This window comes from Caretta caretta, chromosome 9 (genome assembly GCF_965140235.1).
Source record: "Caretta caretta isolate rCarCar2 chromosome 9, rCarCar1.hap1, whole genome shotgun sequence".
Classification (NCBI taxonomy): Eukaryota; Metazoa; Chordata; order Testudines; family Cheloniidae; genus Caretta; species Caretta caretta.
This window is the reverse complement of record NC_134214.1, coordinates 35,865,036-35,871,365: the sequence shown is the minus strand read 5'-3', so window position 1 is coordinate 35,871,365 and position 6,330 is coordinate 35,865,036. Positions and strand designations below refer to the sequence as shown.

General features: G+C 46.2%; 1 long non-coding RNA gene across 1 annotated transcript; it reads right to left on the bottom strand.

Moving 5' to 3' along the window:
• Positions 1–3,084: 3,084 nt before the first annotated feature.
• Positions 3,085–4,392, bottom strand: LOC142073272 (uncharacterized). The gene is made up of 2 exons (XR_012670075.1): positions 4,049–4,392; positions 3,085–3,643 (listed from the first exon to the last, which is right to left on the bottom strand). It is a non-coding gene; the product is annotated as an uncharacterized LOC142073272 (long non-coding RNA).
• Positions 4,393–6,330: the final 1,938 nt, after the last annotated feature.

Below are 6,330 nucleotides of genomic sequence, written 5' to 3'. Positions count from 1 at the left end.
TATATTCCCCAGAATGCATTGCTCCCTTATTGAATTTATAACATTAGGTACAATATTACCCTCTGCTGTGTACCTGCTGCTTCTGGATTTCCTCATTTAAAGGAGGTGTACAGACAGGATCACCCAAAGTATATTAGATTTAAGTGCTTGAAGTCTAAGCTTTGGAAAACATCTTTCTTTTTGGGACCTATGCATTTTTAAATGTTTTCCCCATCAAATCAAAAGCAAAAAAAGGACGCAACAATGGCACCCACAAATGCTTGGGGTTTGCAGTGCTGAGAAAGCCATGTGGCTATGCCTCAGACTGGGTTTCCAACCTCTGTCTACTTCCCTGCCAGTTCATTGGAATTATCGACCAATTGTCGTCAGGATCACTTTGAGGCGCATCCCTACTTCTCAAGGGCAGACCCCTTGTGGTCTCTTTTCCATTGCTGGGTTTAGTTTTCAGGTGCTGGGAGGTATTGTTGACCTATGATATACAGGAGGTCAGACTAAATAATCTAATGATCCCTTCTGGTCTTAAACTCTATGACCCCAACTGTGGAACTTCTTGCCAGAGAAGATCAGATGGAACCAGCTCTGACATGTTCAGGCCTAAATGCCAGACCCACTCTTATGTGAGAACATGTAATTAATCACTGGATGAGTCATTTTCATACAACACTGAATAATGGAAAATAATATTATCCCTAAAGCCTCATGGCAAAGCTTCTCCTAAAACTTTTTTCTTTCCCCTACATCCGCTCTTGTCTGGCTTCCTGCTACAGATTTACAGTGCACAGATCTCCACTTGCTCTTCTTTGATGAGGGTTTCTCAGAGTAATATAGCAGCTTCCCAGGACCAACCAATGAGTGTTGAGATGGAAGGGGAAATGTTCGTAGAAAGCAAGAAGAAAAGAAATGAAGGATAATGAGGAAGAGGGAGCAGGGGGAAAGAGGCACACAAGGGAATTCATGGGACTATTCAAATTTAAGGCATACTCTGCTATTGTGAACCACTGGTCAGTGTATATGCCTGTCTGTCTATGCCTGATTCACAAAGGATATACGTCTGCTACGCTTGCCAACTAGGAGCTTAGGCCCAGGTGTTCCAAAGTATTTAGACACCTACCTCCAACTGAGGCATCTAAATACCTTTGAACTGCACCTTAGGGTATGTCTACACTACGAAATTAGGTCGAATTTATAGAAGTCGGTTTTTTAGAAATCGGTTTTATATATTCGAGTGTGTGTGTCCCCACAGAAAATGCTCTAAGTGCATTAAGTGCATTAACTCGGCGGAGCGCTTCCACAGTACCGAGGCAAGCGTCGACTTCCGGAGCGTTGCACTGTGGGTAGCTATCCCACAGTTCCCGCAGTCTCCGCTGCCCATTGGAATTCTGGGTTGAGATCCCAATGCCTGATGGGGCTAAAACATTGTCGTGGGTGGTTCTGGGTACATATCGTCATCCCCCCGTTCCCTCCCTCCCCCCCCGTGAAAGCAAGGGCAGACAATCATTTCGCGCCTTTTTTCCTGAGTTACCTGTGCAGACGCCATACCACGGCAAGCATGGAGCCCGCTCAGCTCACTTTGGCAATTAGGAGCACATTAACCACCACACGCATTATCCAGCAGTATATGCAGCACCAGAACATGGCAACGCGATACCGGGCGAGGAGGCGACGTCAGCGCGGTCCCGTGAGTGATCAGGACATGGACACAGATTTCTCTGAAAGCATGGGCCCTGACAATGCATGCATCATGGTGCTAATGGGGCAGGTTCATGCTGTGGAACGCCGATTCTGGGCTCGGGAAACAAGCACAGACTGGTGGGACCGCATAGTGTTGCAGGTCTGGGACGATTCCCAGTGGCTGCGAAACTTTCGCATGCGTAGGGGCACTTTCATGGAACTTTGTGACTTGCTTTCCCCTGCCCTGAAGCGCATGAATACCAAGATGAGAGCAGCCCTCACAGTTGAGAAGCGAGTGGCGATAGCCCTGTGGAAGCTTGCAACGCCAGACAGCTACCGGTCAGTTGGGAATCAATTTGGAGTGGGCAAATCTACCGTGGGGGCTGCTGTGATGCAAGTAGCCCACGCAATCAAAGATCTGCTGATATCAAGGGTAGTGACCCTGGGAAATGTGCAGGTCATAGTGGATGGCTTTGCTGCAATGGGATTCCCTAACTGTGGTGGGGCTATAGACGGAACCCATATCCCTATCTTGGCACCGGAGCACCAAGCCGCCGAGTACATAAACCGCAAGGGGTACTTTTCGATAGTGCTGCAAGCTCTGGTGGATCACAAGGGACGTTTCACCAACATCAACGTGGGATGGCCGGGAAAGGTGCATGATGCTCGCATCTTCAGGAACTCTGGTCTGTTTCAAAAGCTGCAGGAAGGGACTTTATTCCCAGACCAGAAAATAACTGTTGGGGATGTTGAAATGCCTATATGTATCCTTGGGGACCCAGCCTACCCCTTAATGCCATGGCTCATGAAGCCGTACACAGGCAGCCTGGACAGTAGTCAGGAGCTGTTCAACTACAGGCTGAGCAAGTGCAGAATGGTGGTAGAATGTGCATTTGGACGTTTAAAGGCGCGCTGGCGCAGTTTACTGACTCGCTTAGACCTCAGCGAAACCAATATTCCCACTGTTATTACTGCTTGCTGTGTGCTCCACAATATCTGTGAGAGTAAGGGGGAGACGTTTATGGCGGGGTGGGAGGTTGAGGCAAATCGCCTAGCTGCTGGTTACGCGCAGCCAGACACCAGGGCGGTTAGAAGAGCACAGGAGGGCGCGGTACGCATCAGAGAAGCTTTGAAAACCAGTTTCATGACTGGCCAGGCTACGGTGTGAAAGTTCTGTTTGTTTCTCCTTGATGAAACCCCCCGCCCCTTGGTTCACTCTACTTCCCTGTAAGCTAACCACCCTCCCCTCCTCCCTTTAATCATTGCTTGCAGAGGCAATAAAGTCATTGCTGCTTCACAGTCATGCATTCGTTATTCATTCATCACACAAACAGGGAGATGACTACCAAGGTATCCCAGGAGGGGTGGTGGAGGAGGGAAGGAAAATGCCACACAGCACTTTAAGCACAGCACTTTAAAAGTTTACAACTTTAAAATTTATTGAATGACAGCCTTCTTTTTTTTGGGCAATCCTCTGTGGTGGAGTGGCTGGTTGGCCGGAGGCCCCCCCACCGCGTTCTTGGGCGTCTGGGTGTGGAGACTATGGAACTTGGGGAGGAGGGCGGTTGGTTACAGAGGGGCAGCAGTGGCAGTCTGTGCTCCAGCTGCCTTTGCTGCAGCTCAACCATACACTGGAGCATACTGGTTTGGTCCTGCAGCAGCCTCAGCATTGAATCCTGCCTCCTCTCATCACGCTGCCGCCACATTTGAGCTTCAGCCCTGTCTTCAGCCCGCCACTTACTCTCTTCAGCCCGCCACTTACTCTCTTCAGCCCTCCACCTCTCCTCCCGGTCATTTTGTGCTTTCCTGCACTCTGACATTATTTGCCTCCACGCATTCGTCTGTGCTCTGTCAGTGTGGGACGACAGCATGAGCTCGGAGAACATTTCATCGCGAGTGCGTTTTTTTTTCTTTCTAAGCTTCACTAGCCTCTGGGAAGGAGAAGATCCTGTGATCATTGAAACACATGCAGCTGGTGGAGAAAAAAAAAGGGACAGCGGTATTTAAAAAGACACATTTTATAAAACAGTCGCTACACTCTTTCAGGGTAAACCTTGCTGTTAACATTACATACATAGCACATGTGCTTTCGTTACAAGGTCGCATTTTGCCTCCTCCCACCGCGTGAACGGATTTTGGTTGAATGCCAGCAAACATACACTGCAATGCTTTGTTCTACAGTGATTCCCGAGTACGTGTTACTGGCCTGGAGTGGTAAAGTGTCCTACCATGAAGGACGAAATAAGGCTGCCCTCCCCAGAAACCTTTTGCAAAGGCTTTAGGACTACATCTAGGAGAACCGCAAATGCCAGGGCAAAGTAATGCTTTCACATGCTTGCTTTTAAACCATGTATAGCATTTTAAAAGGTACACTCACCAGAGGTCCCTTCTCTGCCTGCTGAGTCCAGGAGGCAGCCTTGGGTGGGTTCGGGGGGTACTGGCTCCAGGTCCAGGGTGAGAAACAGTTCCTGGCTGTCGGGAAAACCGGTTTCTCCGCTTGCTTGCTGTGAGCTATCTACAACCTCCTCCTCATCATCATCTTCTTCGTCCCCAAAACCTACTTCCGTATTGCCTCCATCTCCATTGAAGGAGTCAAACAACACGGCTGGGGTAGTGGTGGCTGAACCCCCTAAAATGGCATGCAGCTCATCATAGAAGCGGCATGTTTGGGGCTCTGACCCAGAGCGGCTGTTCGCCACTCTGGTTTTCTGGTAGGCTTGCCTCAGCTCTTTCAGTTTCACACGGCACTGCTTCGGGTCCCTGTTATGGCCTCTGTCCTTCATGCCCTGGGAGATTTTCAGAAAGGCTTTGGCATTTCGAAAACTGGAACGGAGTTCTGATAGCACGGATTCCTCTCCCCAAACAGCGATCAGATCCCGTACCTCCCGTTCGGTCCATGCTGGAGCTCTTTTGCGATTCTGGGACTCCATCATGGTCACCTGTGCTGATGAGCTCTGCATGGTCACCTGCAGCTTGCCACGCTGGCCAAACAGGAAATGAGATTCAAAAGTTCGCGGTTCTTTTCCTGTCTACCTGGCCAGTGCATCTGAGTTGAGAGTGCTGTCCAGAGCGGTCAGAATGGAGCACTCTGGGATAGCTCCCGGAGGCCAATACCATCGAATTGTGTCCACAGTACCCCAAATTCGAGCCGGCAACGTCGATTTAAGCGCTAATCCACTTGTCAGGGGTGGAGTAAGGAAATCGATTTTAAGAGCCCTTTAAGTCGAAATAAAGGGCTTCATTGTGTGGACGGGTGCAGGTTTAAATCGATTTAACGCTGCTAAATTCGACCTAAAGTCCTAGTGTAGACCAGGGCTAAGTCCTTTTATCTCAAGCTGTAGACACTCATACTCTTATCTCTGGAGGTTCCAGATTAAATGCCCTGTGATGGGTAAGATCATGGTGGTTACACTATTATTAACTGTATAACATTTAGACAGCAATGGCAGGAAACCTAAAATAGATAGAGATCTCACTTTGCAGGAACCATACTTCTTAGTTTCTCACTAACAAGAATGAAATACATTGCTGAACAGTACAAGTTGAAGGATATTTATCGAAATAATTTCCCTCTAACCCATAGTGAAAAGTTCAGTCTTGGAGGAGGGGACCCTCTTAGTCTATTGTAAACCAATTGAAAAGAGTGTAAAGTATTAAACATCAAAAGGGATTTCTGTAAGTCCTCACAAAGTTCCTGGTTTATTACAAATTGCCAAAGAAAATGCCTCCAGTGCTGTTTATCTGCCATAAATTATTTCAAGCTCTCTTACCAGTGGTATAGTTTTAATGTTCCATGTAACTTTTTATATAACTATTATATTTATTGCTGGTAGATTGACTAAAAACAATACATTCAGAGACCCTGGAACTCTTACAAAAATAGCTTTTTATTTCAGGAATATAGTTTTTAATGGAGTCATTTTAAGTGTTTACTATAGATCCATTTAAATATGAGTTTAGGTATCTGTAAATGCATTACAAAGAGGCAAAGTATATAACTGAAATTAACCTTCCAAAATGCAATTTTCAGTAACAATTTTTTCAAATACTTACCCCTCATTAGAGCTCTGTGGAAAAACCCACAAAGCTAGCTGGGGGGAAACATACTTTCTGTGGTTTCAACAAAAAATACAAAACATTTTGTAGGTTCAACTCATGACTTTATAAAAACAAAATCCATTTTTGAGGTCCCACAATTATTTTGTAGCAAGAAAGAATATTTTTCTAAAGAAGCAAGGATTTAGACTTATGTAAAACATCCCTTTTTTTTCAGATCTGACCTTCCATCTTAGGCTCAGATCCTACAAACACTTATGCATGTGCTTAACGTCAAGCACATACGTGTAGTCATGAGTAGTCCCAAGTGGGATTCTCACATGCTAAAAGTTAAGTATTCATAAGCATGTGCAGGATTAGTGCTGTGAATTTTATCATAATAAAGAGCAGTCCCATGACTTACACACAAGGCCAGGCTTCCTCTCTAGTGAGTGAAAGTAGGTAATGCTAGACTATTACTTTGGGAAAGTAACCTATAGAAATACTTTAACATGATTCTAATGGTGGGTTTGGTTTGGTTACCCTCTCATTCTGAAACTTTTTATGTTCTCATCATAAGAGAACAGCACTTCAAATGATTGCCAACATGTAAACAGCTTTCCC